Raw genomic sequence first — 21,419 nt, forward strand, 5'->3', positions numbered from 1 at the left:
CATACTAGCTGGGTCTCTGCCTAGAGAGGCTGCCATAGCAGAGAATCTTTTGAGCAACCACATGGGTGAAAACACCCAGAGCATCACTGCAGAGTGAACCCCAGGGGAGGGTCTGTTTCCCCAGAGAGACTGAGATTTCACAGGGTCCACTAACAGCACCAGTGCCACTGTGCCCAAGCCTGAGGCCAGCACCTTGGTGTTCACTTCTCTTCCTTTTGTCGGTCCCTCTGACTCCTTCTGTGCCTCTCTGATATCCTTTCTTTCCAGGGTGGCCTCTGCTGGTCCCCTCCTTGAATGCAAAGCTGCCTGCGGGGAATGTTTCTCATACCCTGGAAGATTCTTACCTGGCTTTTAGGGAGGCATTTTAAGCATCTTTCAATAATCTTACTGAGTGTGGCCAATAGCTCTTAGGAGTGAGGAACTGTCTTCACCCACTGCCTTCTTGACTTGTGGTCATCACTACACATGTCCCATCTGTCCTAGCCAGGACATACTTTGAGAGCAGGTTCTCTGGTTTTGTTTGGTGCTTGACAAGCTAACTTTGCACAGATCTGATACTCAGAAATAGTTGACAAATGAAAGAAGAGGTTGTGCAAATCCAAATCCCCTTGCAAAGCTGAGATTTGATCTCAGGAGTGTGAAATAAAATTGATACCCGATTCATTCATTTCTCCATCCACCCATCCAAAAACAGTTATTAAGGACTTCCTGTTTAACCATGCAGCTGAAACACAATGTGCAGCACATGGTATGTTCACAATAGATGCTGGCTGTTATAGAGGAAATGCAAAACTAACTCTGGCTTCTGAATCCCTTTCTGTTCTTGTCCCACTGAGTTTTGTGGAAGCCCCAGCTGTTCATCCTTCTCCTGTCATTTAGGACTGACAGGCCAGGGGCCCAGCCTCTGAGTGTCTGCTTCTCTTCAGTGAGGCAGAGCTCAGCCATAGTGGGGAACTCATGGCATGAGCTCTGACATTTTAGAGTGCCGAAGGACAGCTCACTGGTTGTCTTCACAAAGCCTGGGTGAACACAAAATGACAGGGGAGTGGTCCAACTTCAGGGCAGTCTGAGTGGCTCTTTAAAAAATTAGTCAATTAATAAAGATAGTCACTTAGAGCAGCTAGATTTCATTTAAAAATATTACTAAATTCCTAGCAGCTTTTTGTTATCAAAGATAAGAGAAATAAAATTACTTAGGTGGAGGGGTATGCAAAATTTTTTGATCTTTAAAAGGAGTCTCTGTCAAAATTATGCTTCTCCTGTCTGCTATGTTAAATTTGAAGTTTGATTGTGCCCTTCTTTAAGCAGCTCCCAGTCCGCGGGGAAAATCCTGATGGCTCTCACCAGTGGCTGCAGTGTTGGGATAGATCTGGCAAGCAGATGTTTATGGTGGAAACTTTCCATTCTAGAATAGTTCCTTCTGAGGCAGGAGGAGGGTTAGGTCACAGAAGAATGTGCCAGACAATATGCCCCTTTGTTAATCAATGCTGTCATCTTGGCTGCCCCTCCAGCAGCCTCATCTTCCTGAAATCTTCAGTAAAAAGGCCATTCAACGAATACATCTGGCATTGGCCTGGATTTTTCTAGCTCAGCTCTAACAATAGGGAATGGATTTAATCAGATTCAAAGAAGCCTTAAGACTCATTCTATCATTGTGTGTTACATCTCCAGAAGAGTTCCGGAAGGCGGAATATCAAAAACTAGTTTCTTGAGCAAAACTTGCAAACAGCTAATGGAAAGTAATCCAGTTGACTCTACAAGGGTCTGGAATCTTAGAGACATTTATCAGGCTCATTGGAACATAAACTATATTCAGTGCTTTGATGGATTAATCTGATTAGTCTTCATAGCAACCTATGAAGTAAGCACTGATGTTATGACCATTTCATAGATGGGGAAACTGAGGCTTAGGCCTAGTAGGCAACTCGTTCAGGGTCACACAGTGCTCCCTCCTACATTAAACATTGGGCTGATAATATGGCCACATTGTTGATTTTAAGTCATCAAACTGTTATTTTAAGCTTTACCCTTGTTTCTTTAATTGGAAAATGCTGTCCTTGCACAGATAGACATGCAGTTATTAAATGATCATTTGAGTCAATTTTAACAGACTTGGCAAAGATTAGCATCTATATAACTAATAGAAACCCTGTTTGATGAAAAAGATATTTCCAAGTTGTCTTCTCTGTCTTCATTTGCATCCTCCACACATGATAAGATGTGATTCAAAGGTCACTTAGAGGGGATCAGGGTGATGCTCACAGTGAGAAACCAGACACGTTATTAACAAGATGTGGCTTTAAGCAGATCATGTGACTTCTTGAGGTTTCAGACTTCTGGCACATGAGGTGATCATAGTGTTATTTGACAGCCGTTTATTTGGCCTCTGTTGCCTATGCAGATATGATGACAAGCTCACTATTGCTTACTGAGACTGTCACACAAATAATCATGACATAATGGGATCTCTTCCAAGGGAGAGATCTGTGCATCTATGAGGGGCCATAGCACTGCAGGCTGCCAAGTCAGGCTGACATCAGCAAATGTTCCTTGAGTGCCTACTATGTGCCAGGTTCCATTCTGGGAGTGAGAGATTGCAAATGCATTCCATTTTAGTTGGGGGTGGGGGCATGGGGAAAAATGATAAACCAGTGAACAAACAAATAAGGTGATTTCAGAGACTAGTCAAATGTATGAAGGAAATATAGTAGAGCAGTATAATAAAGAGTGACTGGGGTTGGAAGCACCTACTCTACCTAAGGTGATCAGAGAAGTCTTCTCAGAGGAGGAGAGACCAAGAAACAGTTGGAAAATGAGAACTGCTTTCTAGGCAAAGAACTGGATGAAATAGCCTTGATGTGTACAGTTCTAAAGTTTGATTACTTTTTCAACAGAAAGAGAAGTTCAGATGTCAAGCATGTGATATCACTTCTTGGGATTTGAGTTTTGGTTTTTGTTTTTTTTGTGTGTTTTTTTTTTTTGAAGCATGTGTTCGATTTTTTGTAAATTTTCCATGTGTACTTGGAGAGCATCTGTATTCTCTCTTCAAGTTCCTATTTGTTTTTCAGATGAGGCTTATAGATTATGTAACTGAAATCTTCTATATCTCTATTAATGTTTTGGCTGTTTAACTGCTCAGTTTCTTGGAGATAAGCATCCTGATACTCGTGGTGACTTTGCATTTGGACATTTCTCTTAGTAATTCTATCAATTTTTGTTTTATATTTCTTACCTGTAATCTTAACTGTAGTTAACTGCTTTGTCTAATGTTACAGATCCTGGTGGGTTGTTCTTGTTACTATCTCCCTTTATACTTATTAATACTTTTTCCTATATATTTTTTGTCTGACATTATTGCTATAACATTCTTTTGGTTAATGTATGTGAGTGTATGCTTTTTCCATCCTCATATTTTCACCCTTTGTCATTGTCATTTTATAAGCAACATAAAGCTGGATTTGGGGGTTTTTTAATTGTGTGTCTGTCTTTTGATGGGTGAATTTAAGCTAATTATATTTATTATAACTAACCTATTTGGACTTTGTCATCTTATTTTGCATGTTCCACGGGTGTTTTTCTCCCCCCTTCCTTTTCTTTTCATGCCTTGTTTGAATTAACTGTGCTTTCTGTATTTATTTTTATTTTCCCCTCTACTGATTTGGAAGTTATATATTCTGTTTCTCTTCTCATAGTGGTTTGGATAGTATCTAAAGCAGAATTTGGCAAACATTCACAGGCCTTTAATGCATCCCCTTCAGTTGGTTTGACAGCTTTCTCTAGTATCCTGACTCCCCAGTGGCTGGACCTTCAATGGGATGAGGTGTAAATGAAAGTGCAGAGTGTAGGCACTGTGATGGTTGTATTTTGGAGTGCAGATTTCCAACTTGCCTTTGCCAATATCTGTGCCCTGTTGCCTGAGGGTTCTGGCAATTGACAGACTATAAAACCCTCATGGGTTATGAGTAACATAGGAGCTTCTAAGCAAGGAGTCACTTGGTTTCTTCTGTTGCCCTTCTCCTTGTCTGCATTTGAGCTCTCGTAAGTGATGATAAATGTTAAATAGCTCCTGTAAAACTGTTGAATTGTCAGTTTTTAAACGGCATAAAACAGTGACATTTTCATTAGATCCTGGCCCTGAGGAATGTCCGGCTTTCATCATCACAGATTTGTTTACTTCTGCAGAGAGTCTTAATGTGCTGCCTATGGGAGAGATCTTACTGTCACCTGCTCTTAAATGGGGAAGTCTTTGTTCAGCCAAAGATTTTTGGAAAAGGATTTGTAAGAGGGCTTTTTCACCTCCTCCTCTCTTCCCTGCCACCATCTCCCAAAAGGGTAAGGGATGAGAATAAAGTCTTTGAAGAACTTCAGTATTGGACAGGAAAAATTTCAATGTAAAATAATCCTGCAAAGTCCATTAGGAGACAAAATGTTGCAATGATGCTGTTAAACCACTATTTAGTTTCAATGTATCTGTTAAAAGATAAGCAAGTCGTATCTATGTCTTCTTGACCTCAATCCTTTGGTCCACATTTAAACAGATATCTTGATTTTGGATTAATAAACTCTCTTGTGTATCTTAGTAGAGAAAACATTTTAAACTGCTGGGTCCTTCTAAGCAAATAAGAAAAGAGAGGACTTTTATCTTCTGATCATTACATTAGATTTTTAGCAGAAGATGCCAAACTCTTCATGAACAAATGTAGAGTCATCTCAATTTAACAAGCTGGGAAATGTGTGTGCTGCAAGACAGGCTTGTCTTAATATGACAAGGGCTGTGAATGTTAACTTTTCTGGTATCAACTTGTTTGCAATTTATGGTGAGATTTCTTGCTTATTTTTTTAAAAGGACTTCCTCTTCTGTTCTAGCTTGTTGAATGTGTCATTGGCAGGTCTTTCTACTTTCACATTTCAAGAGAGGCAGCCTGGCATAGGGAAGCAGTCTCCCAGGCAGATCAGCATTTGAATTCTGCTTCTAGGACATGCTAACTGTGTAATTATGGGTGAGTTAATGAACCTTTCTGAGCTTTGGTTTTATCATCTATAACATTGAAATAATAACCTGACTTCTTAGAGTTGATGCGAACATTAAGTGAAATAAAATATGTATTTGTGCTCGGCCCAAAACCTGGTACGTACTAGAGGATTATTCAATGACATTTGGTGATGACGATGATAACAGATGTGGTTGTAGTAGAGTGAACAATAATAAAGTTGATGATGATGGTGGTAGTGATGGTGCTGGGAGTGAGGGTACTGATGTTGGTGGTAATAATGGTGATGAAGATGATGATATTGGTGGTGGTGATAACAAGATGTTAGGAGTTCTTTAAAGTCTGAGAAAGGATAGCATATAAAGAACCTGAGAAACGGCAGAATTATCTACTACTACCTTACCTAATCTAGTTGGGCACTTTGTGTCACTAAGAGGTCCTTTCTTAATAAAATTCTGTTATAGACAGCAAACCACAAAAGTCTAGTTCATTCATGCAATTGTGTTTTCAGGCCTGGATTTGTCTTAGAAAAAGCTAAAAAGTGTTACTGAGTCATTTGATTTTGTTAACATCTATCTTAAAAATTGCTCATTTCTTGGCTTCCATGACATTGGACCCTTTGGAGTTGTTCTTCTGTCTCCTCCAACACTTCTTGGTCACCTCATTGCCAGCTTTTCTTTCTGTGGTCATTGGGAGTTTTATATATATATATATAAATAAATAAATATTTAAATATATATAAAACTCAGGGAAGGCAGTGCAGGAGGGAAAAAGGGCCAGCAGCAAGGCTGGGACAGAATCTGGGTATAGTGTCACAGAAGCAGAAGGGGGACAATTCCAGGTAGAGGAGGGAATGTCAGTGTTTTTTTTTATTACAAGGTAAATGATGAGGATAAGGAAAGCTGGGCAAGACCATTACTTTTGACACTGAAAGTTCAGTGCTGGCATCTGACACAAAATTACTGGGATGGTGAAAGAAGAGTTGAGGAGTATCTGGGAGATGAGGAGGTGGGGCCCACAGACATTGAAGAAAGAGAGGGGTTGTAGTGGAAAGAATTTTTTTTTTTCAGATAGGAGAGAATCAGGCCTATTTGCAGACCAAGAGGAGGGAGCCAGAGGAAGCTGAGTATGAAGATACAAAACCAGGAGGATTCAGGTACTTGGTCCTGGAGGAAATGGGAGAGGTAGGAGGACAAGTTCATTAGCCCATAAAAGCACCTGCCACATCCCCAGTGAGCAGACCAGGAATATCACTAGGTGAGGAAAAACATAATCTGTGAGGCTCATCTTGAACGACCTTGACTTTCTCTTAAAAGAAAGTGAGATCTCTGATGAGAGTGAGAGGTGTTTGGAGGCATGAGAAGAGAGTTTGACAAGAACCACTGTCTGAAATTGGAGAAGTAAACCACTGATGATTAAAAGACTTGGCAGGGAGCACTAAGCACTGTGAAGGGTAGGAGGTGTGTATTTCTGCATCTTCCCATACTACTCACCCTTGAGTCTATTCCTGGGCTATTCTGCACCATAAGCACCCTGGGACTCCATAGATGGCCTTCCCACTCCCTCCCTCCCTTGCTGTCTCTCTATGCATACCCCTGCACTTAGGTGATTATCACATAGAAATGAACCAATAGACTGATTTGCATCAAGGTGAGGAAGCTTGCAAAGGTGTCTTGTGCCATCCAGGCATCAGTGTGGCAGATACTCAGATGGAAGGAGCACAGGATCAGGAGTCAAGGGCACAGAGTGCGGTCCCAGGTCTAGTTTGTTAACCTGTTACGTGCCCTCCTATAGCACAGGGGGTCATGTCTTCCTTGCTTGCCATTGCAGCATGTTTTCAGGTACCTGGCATACAGTAGGTGCTCATAGAATTTGTTTGAATAGGTTAATGCAAGAATATGAAAGATCTTCAAACACCTCGTCCTATGCAAATATGAGGGACAGTGATTCTGATGGCGTTTTAACAAGCACAATATCAGCCCAATGGATGACTCTATAATAGCAGAATGTCAGCTACCACCAGTGGGCAGGTGAAAGGAAATACTTTCAGCAGAGCTGGGTGGGGGCTTTCCAGATTGCTCAGATTTAACCACCTAAATGTCTACATCTATTGGTTTGGCTTATAAATAAATTAGTTCCTATCACCTCAGCTATCTGATCCAAGATCTTTTAGTCATTTTTCATTCTTGCTGTTAAAAATGTATATGTATGTACACACCATCTGTCTGTGTGTGTGTGTGTGTGTGTGTACTTTGTCATTATAGACAAGAAACTTAGGTCCCAGCAAGGCAAAGAGAAATGAAAATGGGTTTCAAATAAAGAAACAGGTCCCCCTTCTTATCTACTCTTTCTACTCTCTCCCCCAACCCCTTTCTAAACTAGATCTATCTCTACTTTTCCCCATGACCACCAGCTTGGAGAAATTGAATTATCAGCCAAATCCCAAAAGAATAAAAGAAAACTATCTCTTCAAAAGTACAGGACAGAGGGGAGAGATAGAAGCATCAGTAAAGGCTGAAAGGATTGGCCTAGAGAGTGTGGAATCCTAGGATGTTTATTTTTAAAACAAAAGCTTACTGATGGGTGCTTTTTAACAGATGAGAAGAATAGAATGAGCAAAGCTTGTGCCTGGGCTTAGGGACATGCCCACAGTGGCCCGAGCTACTGAGTCAGCAGGAGTGGCTTTTGTTCTCCTTGCTCGGGCAGCAGCCTTTGGGTAAGCAGGACTTGTCAGCGAGCTACACAGAAGCTCCGGGAAGCCTGCGTCTGGCCTGGCTGCCCTTCTCATTTTGCTGGGTCACTTAGAATTCTAACTTCCTGCCTTGCCCACAGGTTGGAACAGACCAAGGAAGCCTCACTAGCCATTCCTTGGCAGACAGCCTGGTGTGATTGAAGAGATGTCCCTCACAAAGCCCGCTTTTGGCTGGCATCTTTTTGAGCACTGCTCTTTTTCACCAGTGTTCTTCCAAAAAAGCCTTTAGACAGGGAAGTCCTTTTTTCTTTAGGAGCTTTGTGTCAGAGCATTAGACAGGCATAACTGGATTTAAAAATCTGCCTTGCCACTTATATGCTTTGTGACCTTATGCAACCAGGTTATTTTTTTTCTGAGCCTCAGTTTCCTCGTTGGTAAATGGAATACATCCAACCTGCCTCATAGGGTGTGGTAAGGGTGAGCGTAAGGGAGATGAGATGCTCGATAGTCTGGCAACTTGAAAAGGGCAGTAACGGGCAGTGAACCTGATTGGAGAGACGCCCTCAGGACCCACTCAAGACTTGTGCTTGTTTATCCTTGTTGTGGTTGTTTGGTTTGGGCCTCAGTCAGCTGCTTCTTCCATCAGAGCCACACACACGCTTATGTTTTGAGTGCTCATTCCCTTTGTAAATAGCTCCTGGCCTGCATGAGTAACAACATGTTCCAGTCCCAGCGTCTGCATCTGGAAAACAAAGGGTGCAAACTCGATTTTGATTCATGTGAACCAGCTTTGAGGTTCCATTTCAACCCTGCTGTCTGATGACCCTCCACCAGACTTTCTGCACCAGAGACCTTCCCCTCCCTATCATAGTACTGGGTCCCACCGAGTTTGGACATTGAGGTTATACATGACATAATGCAGTCCTAAGTAAGAGAAGAGACAACAAACAAAAATGAATAAATACTTCTCAGTATTTCCTAACTGCTCAGTAATATAGAGCAGGTACTTTTTAAAAACTTGTCTGAAAAAAAATGCTAAAATCATGGGAAGGGATAAATTGAGAATTCAAGATTTACAAATACTAATAACATATATATATATAGTGTGTGTGTGTATATATATATATTATATATATATATACACATATATATATACAGGTATATATATACAGATACTACATATATATAGTAGATAAACAAGTTCATACTGTATAGCACAGGGAACTATATTAGGATCTTGTAGTAACTTACAGTGAAAAAGAATATGAAAACAAACATATGGATGTTCATGTATGATTGAAGCATTATGCTATACACCAGAAATTGACACAGCATGGTAAACTGACTATAAAAAAAGTATATATGCGGAAAAAAAAAAGCTAAAATCACAAGTGGAAATCAACCACAATTCTACCCCTTAAAGTTATATAGCCATATAAAGCAGGAAGTCAGTGTCTTGTACCCCCTCCTTTTGGCAGTTTGATCATACCCCCAGATGCTACGACAAACATTAACAGTTTGGTGTTTGTCTTTCCCATCTTTTTTCTCTGAGTTTATAACACATACCCCTATTTATATGTACACATGTATCGATATATATGTAGTTTTTGTAGAATTGTGACCTACAATTTGCATTTTTGGGTCTTTATGGTTCACTTGACATCAAGTTCATTCCTTCAGGTCTGTGTATATAGATCTACCTCCTTAGTTTAATGCAGCATATTGTTCCATACAGTAGGAAAAAACATATTTATTCATTTATACCCTTTTGATGGGCAATAGGTTGTTTCCAGTGTTTTTGGTGGTGTCAAAAAGGCTGCAGCAAACACACCTTTATGTTTTGCTATATATTCTGGTACTTTTATTTCTGTGGAATCAACTCTTAGAAGTATGACTTCTGAGTCAGAGAGTGTATTCTCTTTAAAGTTTAGTAAAGACTTCCAAATTGGTTATCTTTATGTTTGAAAGCACTTTATGCACCCACAATGGGGTGGGAGGGTGCCTGTTTCCCCATGATCTTTTTTTAATCTTTAAAAAAATTTTTTTTTAATTTTTATATGAAGTAGAGTTGATTTACAATGTTTTGTTAGTTTCTGGTGTACAGCATAGTAATTCAGTTATACATATGTATTCCTTTTCATATTATTTTTCAATATAGGTTATTACAAAATATTTAATATAGTTCCCTGTGCTATACAGCAGGACCTTGTTGTTCCTTCCTCCATAATCTTAATAGCTTAGGACATGATCAATCTTTTTATTCTCAGTCTGCTGAGTGGAAAATTGCCTGTTTTAATTTTTATTTCTCATAGATTTAAGCTTATTTTCATTTGTTCCTTGGCCCATTTTTGTCCTAGGAATTGCTTATTTGTATCTGTGGCCCATTTTTTTGAGTGAAATTGTCATCTTTTAAAAAAAATTCTTATTTTTATAATTTAGTAACAAATAAAACCCAATAAAGTGACTTTTAAAATCACTTTAAATACAAGACCTCCCAAAGCCATTGAGAGGACAAGGATTTCATGGACTGGAGATGGGTGAGCAAAAGGTAGTAATCCTTCAGCCTGTCATGCAGTTCACGGGCATTTTCTTTCACATGTGTTATTGCCCCCATATGCTCCTCAGTGCAGTCCTGGTGTAGACCTGCAACTTGCCCCTGACTGATGAGGCTTGCCTCTTGGGCTTGACCTGAGAATTCTGAATCCTCTGCTTGCCTGTCTCCTACTGGGACTGTTGCCTGACAACCTTCCATTGCCCTCCCTACGCTACCCCTCCCAAATCCCCCAACCATGAATCTTGTACACTTCCTGGAGTCCTGGGAACTCATTTACAACTTCCTTCAAGAATTCATTGCCATCTGAAAGACTCCTCATAGATCTCTTGAGCGATAATAGTTTTTATTCTTACTAATAAAGTTAGTTACTGTTTATTGAGCACTTACCATTTGTGAGGCTAGCACTTATGGTGTGCAGGTTGTTCATTGCACAACGCCAGGGGGCACCATTCGTTGCATAGTCATTGTGGATTTTCAGAATTATTTCTGCCAGATGGCCATCAAGTGCCTTGAAGAGTGGGGTCTGTTTTCTAATTCATACAGAATCACCATAATTGTGAGCAGCAGAGTTAACTATATGTCAGGCACCATGCTATGTGCTGTAAACACATTTTTAAAATCATTCCAATAGTCTGCTCAGGTTGGCGATATTACTTCCTTCTCTGCAGCTAAGGAAACTGAGTCTCAGAGAAGTTAAGCTGCTTGTGCAAGTCACACAGCTAATCACTAAATTCAGAGTCAGGTCCAGCTGACCCCAAAGGCTGTGTTTAACTCTTGCCATGCCCTTCCTTTGTATTGGAATCTGGTTATCCGTGAAGAGTCCTGCACAATATCCCAAGCCGTGGTTACAGCACAAGCACTGGGTTCAGTTGGCCTGTCCACCACTCTCTTCCTACGACACTCTGGAAGGGCTGTGTGGTCAGTAAGCAGTACTCACTATACTGCTGCAGCCAGGATGAACTTGAAACTACCCAGGGGTCCCTCGTGACCCAACAGTGCCTTTCTGTGAATTAAAACCAAAGCATTAGGACACAGTTCCTGCCCCACAGTGATCTCAATAGGTGGGCAGCATCTCTGGATCTCACTTGGGAAGGGGGAGCCACTTTTCTTGATGTACAGTCGTCCCAAGTCAGGGTTTCCTGGTCTCTGTCCCAGAATCAGTTTTCTTTGACCACACTCAGTGTGGGTAACAGTAACACAAAGGTGCTAAGAGAGAGAGAGCCAACATTTCCCATCTTCTGACTCTGGTGCTGATGGATGGGGACCGGGTGAAAGGGTTTTTCTGGAATTGATTCATCAGGCCGAGGGGATTTCCCTCTCGCTCTCTGCTTTCACTTCTGAGGTTCATGTGTCTTTTTAACATTCCGTCAGCTTACTGGGGCCTAAGTTGAAAGTCGTCTTTAAGATTCCATTTGTTCTGATTCAATTGCTGAGACTTTATGATGTTGTTCCTTCTCTTGGAAAAATGCTCCAAATGGTTTGCATGACTGATGCACTCCACAGCGCCATGATTAATGGTGGGGAGGCCCTGGCTGGAGGACTGTTCCTGGAAGGAGGGGCTGGGGTCTATGAACACCATTACAAACAGGCTCCGGAAGCAGGGTTGTCTGCCCTTGATGCCACCCAGCTTGGGGCCTTCTGTGGTCCCTTGGGAAAACTATTAAGGATACAACCTTGACATTTGTGCCAGCCTTAAATTGGGAGTAAGGAGTCAGGAGTGCTGGGAGAGCCTAGGGGTGCATACCAAGTTTTTAGTCACTTGGGTAACTTTATTGTTTCTGTGGCTTCAAATCATGGGTCTGGTCAATGAAAATGGATGTTTTTGCAATTTTGAAGGCATTGATACTTTTTAAGAGCTCTGGAGCAAGACACAGCTGGTTGCTATTACCAACCCACCATGTGCTGTTAGCTTGGCCATGTGTAAATGCCTTCCCTTCTTCAGTCGTCAGATTCCTGTCTGTGAAATGGGATTGATAAGACCTGTTTTACAAGGTCATTGTTAGGATTACATGGGATAATTAATGGGATAATATGTGTGAATAGCAGAGCCCAGGGCCTGGCACATAGAAACCACTGAATAATATTATCACCAGCTCAGCAGGCAAGGTAAATAACACTCTATACCACAGGGATAGAGGATTTCCCTGACTCTGCTGGTGTGGATTTTATAACCACTTTGAAGTGTAACTCAGCAACATCTAGTCAAGTTTAAGTTAGACAGTCGCTATGACATAGCAGTTCTACTTCTTGGTATATACTCTAGGGAAATGCTTGAATCTGTGTATATGAGGACGTGTAATTAGCATCACTGAAGCTCTGTAATGGGAAAAAAATTGGATGCAGTCCAAATATTCATCAATAGAAGTTCTGGTATATTTATGCAATAGGATACTTCATAGCATTAAAGTGCACTGAAGCCAACTATATTAACATGAGTAAATTGCAAAAACATAGTATTGAATGAAAGAAGTAAGTTGAATAGTAATAAATGCAGTATGAAAACATTTACTTAAAATTTTAAAACTTGCAGATTTATACTAAATTTGTTAATGAATAAATAACATAATAGTATATTAAATGTATGACAAACATGCATAGGAATAATACCAATTTCAGCTTAGTGTTTACTTCAGGATTAGGAAAGAGAGGAAGAAAATCGAAGAAGAAGGAGCTTAAATTACATCTGTATTTTTTTTGTTCCTAGGAAAAAAGATTTGGAGAGAATATGGCAAAATGTTAAGATTTATTTATTGCACTGAGGGTGGGTATTTACATGTTGTAGATATTACTTTCAATTTTATTGTGCCTGTTTGAAATATTTTCCAATGAAAATTTTAATAACTAAAAGTCAGTTGCCTTTGGAAGAGAAGGGATGACAAAAGGTTAAAAATACTCCTTTCAAAGAGTTTGTATCTCTTTTTCTTATAGTACAAGGCTAAGGGGTTAAGGAATTTCATGTTATGTCACAAATATGGAAAAGATTGGAGCATTAAGAGATTTAAAAAGAATTTTAAAGCATTTGGTTAAAAAATATACAATTTTTTTAAGAACAGTTAGAAACTAGTTGTTTTAATATGTATATTTTTATTGAAATATAATCAGTTTATGATATTACGTCAATTTCTGGTGTACAGAATAATGTTTCAGTCATACATGAACATACATATATTCGTTTTCACATTCTTTTTCAACATAAGTTACTACAAGATATTGAATATAATTCCCTGTGCTATACAGTATGAACTTGTTGTTTATCTATTTTATATATAAATTAGTATCTGCAAATCTCGAACTCCCAATTTATCCCTTTCTACACCCTTCCCACCCTGGTAACCATAAGTTTGTTTTCTATGTCTATGGAAACCACAGTTGTTTTAAATGCACTTTTCTTTAAATTAATTATGGCTAAATGAGTCACCAAGTCAGTCACCAACTCAGACTGTGTTACTATGTTTGTGAATTCGAAATGGAGAAATCTCCCAGTAAGGTGGTTTTTTGTAATGGTTTTGTCTTTTTGTTGTGATGGTTAAATGCAGTAATATAAAGTTTCACTTTAATCATAAAATCTTTTTCCAGAGTAACATGGGGTCTATGAATAGTATCTCTCTAAGGATCATGGCTGGAATCTACCTTTGTGCTGGCCTAGGAAAGTCTGGAATTAGCGTTGAAAAATGCAAAGAAAGACCCACAGTCCAAGGGCTGCTCCACGCATGTCTTCACAGGGCTATTTACATGCCAGGGCCCTCCTCTTATATTTGAGGAGGGCTTGTGGGCATCTGCTTTCCCTTCCTACAAACAGGTTATTCTCTTTTGGAATACGGTCCCATTCACCCAACCCACTCTCTTTTGGGAAATATCAACCCTCCTCCCGCAACTTGGTTTCATCCTGATCTTTCCCCTATCCCCCATGACTACTGTTCCTCCTCCAGGCTGGGGTCCCCGTTGGTGGGCCAGTTCCCTGGACAACTGGCCTGCAGCCAGGGCCTCTTTGTGACTGGGACATAGCCCTGTGCTCCCAGACTCCCCTTCTGGAAGTCCTGCTCCCAAACACTGCCCTTTCCAAAGCTCCCTCTAGCCTCCCTCCCACGTCTACAGGCTGAGAGGAAAAAGATTTTCTTCTCTTGTTTTCAGTCTGGTTTTTGATTTTTGTTCTGCGGTTCTGCTCTGCCTCGCTTTGCTTATCGGCATCAAAGCCGAAACCAGCTGTGTTTGTTTGTGGGTCTTTCATTTCCATGAAACCTGCAGACTTTTCTAGGTCACTCTGTGTTCTTAATAATCAAGAAGGTGGTTCATATGGCCACAAAGGAAGGACTGGGGTCAGAAAAACCTCAAACCCACAGAGACCCCTCAGTTGACCTACCTTTGGCCCAGATGACTGGGAATAACAATTAAACATTGCTGATACAGTTTGGGGTTTTATTATCTTCCAGGGTGAAGTTCCTCACAAAGCTCTCTCTGACAAGGGAATTCAAGGGGAAATCTTGCTTACTATTTTTCATCAGCACTCTGTGACAAAGGTCTCATTTGTGAAAGCCTAGAACCATAGCAGTTGCAGAAAGAGGAAGGGGCTGTGTTGGGAATTTTCTTCATATCTTAATAACTGGACTCTTAGTTGGATTATTAGGGCTCGGCAGCCACCTGAGGTCACAACTGTCAAGTTGCTTATTGGAGGAACATTTGGCTAAATGGAGCCCCAGGTCAGTGGTGGTAAGCCTGGCCATTTAACGGGCCACTTGACGCCCAAAGATAGTTACTGGTGCAAAACCCTGAGCCCTAACACAGAAGAAATGGGAGACTGGATGGAGGCCACTTTTAGAAATTTAGTTCTAAGACAGTTACCCCACCCTGCTAAGTGCTGCCCAGTTGACAGCACAAACAGCTATGGACACCATACTGGGTGTTATTTATCTTAGAGCAAACTGGGGAATCTGGACGGAATAGATGATACCACTTGAATTTTATAGTAAATAGGGGAATTCAAATAACCAAATCTCCGGGACCATAGTGGCAGCAGCAACCAGCTCAAAAGAGCCCAGTTTCTGCCTAAGCTCCTCCCCACCAAATGGACTGACATACATCAGGCTCCTGAAACAGCAGAGACAAGACCGTATTTGGATTTGTAACTCCCCGGGCACTTGCAGGCAAGTCTGGTTCTTGTTGTCCATTGACTCCACGATAAAATCAGGGCCTCTGCTCAGCTTGAGACAAGCCATTCATTTGGACACCTCCCTCTTTGGACGGGAGTGCCCGAGTGCTACACGTGTGATTCCAATTTGCTGGTGGAGTTCCTCTGTCAATCTTCCTGACTCAGTGAGGAATTGCTGCTCTCTGTCTTAGTTATTCTTCCCGCACATATCCTTCGCTCCCCACCCCACTTTGGGGGTCTTGTGAAAAAGATGGCCTTAGCAGGAAGTTCTGGGTCTTGGCTGCTTCCACTTACCAGAGCAGGATGACACAGCTGTAAAGAGGAAGGTCATAAATAGCCCGTTTAAGTGACATGTCAAGTAAGATAGTTTCTGGCCTCTACAAACAAAGTCCACCCCATGCCTCAGGGTCGCCACATTAAATGGAGTGAGTGAGAAGGTAAGAGATGTGTGGTTTTAAAACCTCATTTAATTGAGGGGAATAGCCTTTTGTCTGAGGCTTAGCAAGACAGAGGCAGAGTCAGGAACTGAGCCCAGAACACCTGGCACGAATAGCGAGTAGTAATAGCAGCCATCTTTAGTGCACGTTGATATAAAGCAGGCATGGTTCTGAGGGCTTCATGCCTATTAACTCATTGACATCAAAGCTCTGGGAAGTGGGTGCCATTATAGATCCCATTTTGCAGATGGGGAAGCAGCGTCTGTGAGAGAGGAAGTACATTGCTCCAGGTGGCGCACAACTAGGAAGTGGCAAGCCCATCTTCAAACCCAGGTCATCTGGCTCCAGATTGAGCTCTTAACCAGTAGGTTACACTTTAGGACCTCTGAGACTACCGTTAATAATAATCATAATAACGACTGTCCACTTTCCCTGTTCCAAGCACTATTAAAGGAGCACTTTCCCTGTGTTATGTCCTTTGATCCTCACAGTCACTCTTAGACATTGATACAGTGCTTTTTACTCTTTAATACATAAGAAAACAGGCTCAGGAGGTTGAGTGACTTACTCAGAGTCACATAACTAATATGTGGAGGAGCCAAGATTCTAGTCCAGGAAGTCTTGGGAGCTTGGACTTTTAACCCCTGTGCCTGTGTTGGGATGGGGAACTAGGGAGTCGGGGTGTAGTTGGACTTGCTGACAAGGACTCCTAGGCCCTCTGCTGCTCTTTGAGGGCCACAATGGCAGGAGCAAATCATTGAGCCCTTAGATACCTAGAACATCTGGGACTTTCCCATAATATACTTGGCTGGTTCCATCACCTGTGTGGAGCAGGTCCTCCAGTTTCTACTAGTCAATGTTGTCTGATACCACTATAGCTTTGACCATAGTTGCTGACATAGAATTGTACTCAGTAAATTATTAAGGAAGCTGATATCACCCAGTGCATCCTTGCCTTCTTCTCTGAATGAATGGATGGATGGAATGAGTGCTTTTACACTGGAAACTAGCCAATAGCTAACAGATGTGTGACTTCACATGTGATTTTTCTAGATTCGCATTCACTAATATAAAGAGACTGAAGGCCATCTTTTGGGGGTAAGAATGTGACATTTTGCTTTGACTCTAGATACTCTGGGTAACTTTGAGTAAACCACCCAGGTCCTCTCTCCTTGGCTTAGCTGTAGGAATAGCTGTCTCATTACATTCTGGTCTACATAGCATAACAACTATGAGGATAATGTAATAACAATACTAGTACAATAATTAGTACTTAGTAAGTTCAATCTCAGTGCTAAGCAGTCAGTATTTTTGCAATAAACCTTTTTTAGTCTCATTTTGTCAGATGAGAAGATTTAAGCCCACAAAGTTTAACCCTCATATTGCCACTCAGTTGGCAAATGTTGAGTCATCATTCAAACTCAGGGCTTTGCCTTCAAAGCCCCACACTCTTAACCACCAAGTGGTTCATGAGATGATCAAGTGCAGGGAAACTGAGGGTCAGAGACATTAGATGGCTTGCTAAGGTCTTCAGCTGGTTTGTGATAAAGTCTAAATTTGAACTCAGGCCACCTATGTCTGTTTTAGCAAAGGCTCTCAAGGTCAGACACAGCATTTACTCCTTCAGGTAAGGGAAGGCTCAGTGTTGAGCCCTGCAGAAGAAGAGCACCATATGGAGTTGTGAAGTCTGATAAGTTTGATGTGGTACAAAGGCAGAAGGTAGTTTGGGCTTGCTTAAAAACTCACTTGAAATGGGAATCAGTTTACTGTGCAAAATTTAGTCCTTGAGGTAGATCAGAAATTCAAAACAAAGAAGATTCTCCCTTAAAAGATTGATAGTCAACTACTCAAACCATAACAACAGGAAATTGTAGGTTGTAATAGACCATTTCATGAATCCTGCCATTGGCTGGGCAGTAGAGCAAACTGTGTCCAGAATAACTTGCCCTCTGCTCAGAGTAGTTTATCAGTACACCCATCTGTCCATCTATCTAGAAGTACCTCTTGGGTACCTACTAAATCCAGAGCCCTGTGCCAAAGGATAGAGCCCTACTTTCTGCCCTCACAGAGCTTCCATTCTATCAGAGAAAACCTCTATGAAGTTAGAACGCACAGTAAATTCTGGTGGGATGAGATAGGAAATGTAGGACGCTGTAGGTTTCCGTAGTCTAGTCTAGTCACCAGGAAGTGCCTCCTACAGGAGATGTCATTTTGCTGAGACCTGGGTGATGTGTGAGAAATAGTTATGTGAAAATCAGGGGAAAGTGTTCTAAATAGAGGGAACAACAGCATGTTTGGAGGCCAGGAGGTGAGAGAGCCTGTGTATCATGCTAGGACTTGATAATGCTCAGGCCAGTTAGATTATGGGAAGTCAGTGGTTCTTTGTTTTGGAGGAGGTCATGAAAATTTCTGAGAAGCTCTGGACCCTTTTCCCAGGAAAAAGCATGCAGCACTTATGAGATATTGTATATTATTTTGGGAGATTCACAGATACCTTCTGAAGCCCACCCATTAAGTGGGGCTGCAAGGACCACTGGTCAGGAACCCTGTTAGTTTTGCTCTCACTTTGACTCCCACTTGGAAACAGTGCTGGCCACATTTTCCTGCATATGTAGACTTCTTACACATCTAAAGTTACTCTTGCTAACTTCTCTGGGTTAATCAGCCATCAGTGTAATTACTGTCTTAAAGAAGTTATAGTCTATAAACTCACCTTGATGGATGACTCTGGACATCTCATCTTTTCTCCCCACGGCAGGACTAGATATTATTCCATATCTATTTTTAGACCTGCTGTTTTCTTTCCTACTTACTTTCCTTTTAAAGTAAACAGAAGTGGGAGAACTAGGGCTTAAGTATTTTAAAAGGAGATTGACAGTACCTTTGTTTCCCCTCTAAGCTGCTCATCCTAAAGTTAACTCCTTTGAGGACTGATGAAAATCAACCAGCATTGCCTCTTAGTTAGAGGAATACATCCTTAAAATTGATGTCACACAGGTCCCCATACAATATGTCCCTTTTACCCCACTCCTGCCATTCTCCACCACTGGCCTCCTAGAGGCCCCTCTAACAAGCCAGGCACCTACAGTCACAGGGCTTTGACATTGCCTGTTCTCTCTGCCTGTAATTCTCTTCCCCCAGGAATCCCTCACTCATTTCATTCAAGCCCTTGTTGAAATGTCACTTACTCAGTGAGGCCTCATCCAACTATCCTTTTTAACAGTAAACCCCATCCCCTTCCCTGGTTTATTTGGTGGTTATCATCATCTAAATACTATTGTATTTCATTATCGATTTTGTTTATGAGCCTCATGCAGGCAAGCATGTGGGCTCACCATGCCCAGAGCAGTCCGTGGCACATATTAGGGGTTTTCAACCTATATTTAATGAATTAAGGGACCAGTGATGTTCCTGTGTGGATTTGAAGAAGACAAGCATCTCGGGGATCAGAATATACATGTAGTACATCTGGAGGTTTAGCTGCCAAAACTCCAGCATCACTCAGGCCCAGAGAAATGAGAACATCACACTTGCCTGATCTTGGGTTCCACTGTAGCCAGCACCCTCATGAAAGCAATTAGCACCTTTGATTTGGAAAAATGATTTCAAGATTCTCATGGGAATAGGTAACAATCTGAGGACCCCTGATGCAGACAGTATTTCCAAAGGAAATGAGTTTGGCCTCTCTTGGTTTCCATCCTCAGTCTTTTTCTTCCAGATTTCCCTGACATGGAAAAGTCATTGCCACTTTTGTGACTGAAATAGGTTTCTTGCCCTCAGGTTTTCAGCCAAGTGATAACCTTGTGTCTTTAGCCCCTAGCAGCCCTGCCCTTTCCCCAGATGGAACCCTGTAAAATTCATGCTCCTGAGAGAAAAGATGCCTTTGATGTTGCTAGCAAGTGGCATTACATTCACTTTTGACAATTGTGGCAATGACTCTGCTTGCTGCTTGGTATTTTAGCCTTATCTCAAATGTGCAATCATCCCCAAACTGTTATTTCATCTTTTGGGTCTCCTCTGGTGTCCCTGAATCTGCAGGCTCCATAACCACCGCTGTGGAGATACTAAATTAAGTATTGCAGCTTGGTGTGGAATGTATGGATACTTGAAGCAGGATTTAAAAGAGATTCTGATTTCCTAGAAATGTAACAGTATATTGCCTTGGAGCAGAGAGGTTGCAGGAAGGAGCCTCCTTTTCCAGCACTGAGTCTGCTGCTCTTCTATGCAAAGGAGGTTAAATCATGAACTGAATGCAGAGCATGTGAAAGGTTGAGGATGTGTTCTGTTTAGGAGACCCTGTAAACGGACTTGTTTTGCTGGGTGGAGGAATGAATCATTTCAGCCGTGCACACCAGCTGCAGCCCGTGGAAGTAAACCGAGGGCTTTCCCACAGCATGCGCTGTATATTTCATTGTTAGAGCTTTGCGTTTTGACAGGTAGTTCTTATCCTTCTGGAAAGAGAGGTCTGAAGCCAGCAGCTGGAGGAAGACCTGGCAGGGCCTGCTGTCTAAATTGAGAGCAAGCATGTGCAGTGAAACCTCATTATAACATGACCTGTTATTACGTGGATTTTGATATCCCATGGGGCAAATATGTCTCCCAGCATAGAACAACTCCATACAACAGATGCCTGTTGTAACTTGTCTAACTCAGATCACAACCTTGTCCCAGAATCCACTGTTAGAAAGGGGTTTGTGCCATTTTTTAAAAATCGACAAACACACCAAACACAGATCATGAATTTATGTATACTATATGAATGGTTAAAGCTGTGTATGGTGCATGGCAAGTGCTCACTGAGGTCCTTCCTCTCGTGGAACTTACATTGTTGACGGAGGATGGGATAGACTGACTGCAAAAATGTCCCCAGTTCTTCAGGATCCATGTGTCCACATGCTTTGCAATGTAGTTTTGCAGCTTCTCCCATTAAAACGTGGAATTCTGTCTTACCTCCTTTTGAATCTGGACTAGTCTTGAGACTTTGATTAGCAAAATGTAATGGAAATGACAGTATGTCAGTTCTGAGCCTAAACATTAACAGGCCTTGTGAACTCTGTGTGCTCTCTCTCTCTCTTACACACACACTCTCTCTCTCCCCCTCTCTCTCCCACACACATACACACACACAGAGAACTCTGCTAATCACATTAAAACAAGCCCACACTAGCCTGTTGGTAGATAAGAGGCCATGTATAGGAGACTCCAGTTGTCCTAACAAGACCATCCTAAACCAGATCACAGCCAACATGCGAGAGTATCCAGTTGAAAACAGCAGAGCCACCTGACTTATCCCTGTAGACCCATGAGTGAAAGATGAATCATTCAGTTGACCTATAGACTCACAAGTGATATCAGTCATTGCTATTTTAAGACACTGACTTTTGGAGTGGTTTGTTACACAGCAATGTCTAACTAATACAGGAAGACTGGCAATATGTAAGTGAACAAATACATAGTGGAGAGTAAGCAGTTCAGAAAGAGGTAACTGCCTTGAAGGAAATAAAACAAAGTCACACACTGGGGAGGGACTTGCACAGGCTACTTTATATAAGAAGCTGAGTGAAGGCCTTTCTGAGGAGGCGACAGGTAAGTCAACCCA

General features: G+C 41.5%; 1 protein-coding gene across 3 annotated transcripts in view; it reads left to right on the forward strand.

Moving 5' to 3' along the window:
* Positions 1 to 21,419, forward strand: part of ERC2 (ELKS/RAB6-interacting/CAST family member 2) — an 875,964-nt gene that overhangs the window by 782,733 nt on the left and 71,812 nt on the right. The gene's annotated exons all lie outside the window — the stretch shown is intronic.

The sequence above is a fragment of the Camelus bactrianus genome, chromosome 17 (genome assembly GCF_048773025.1).
Source record: "Camelus bactrianus isolate YW-2024 breed Bactrian camel chromosome 17, ASM4877302v1, whole genome shotgun sequence".
In the NCBI taxonomy this organism is placed as follows: domain Eukaryota; kingdom Metazoa; phylum Chordata; class Mammalia; order Artiodactyla; family Camelidae; genus Camelus; species Camelus bactrianus.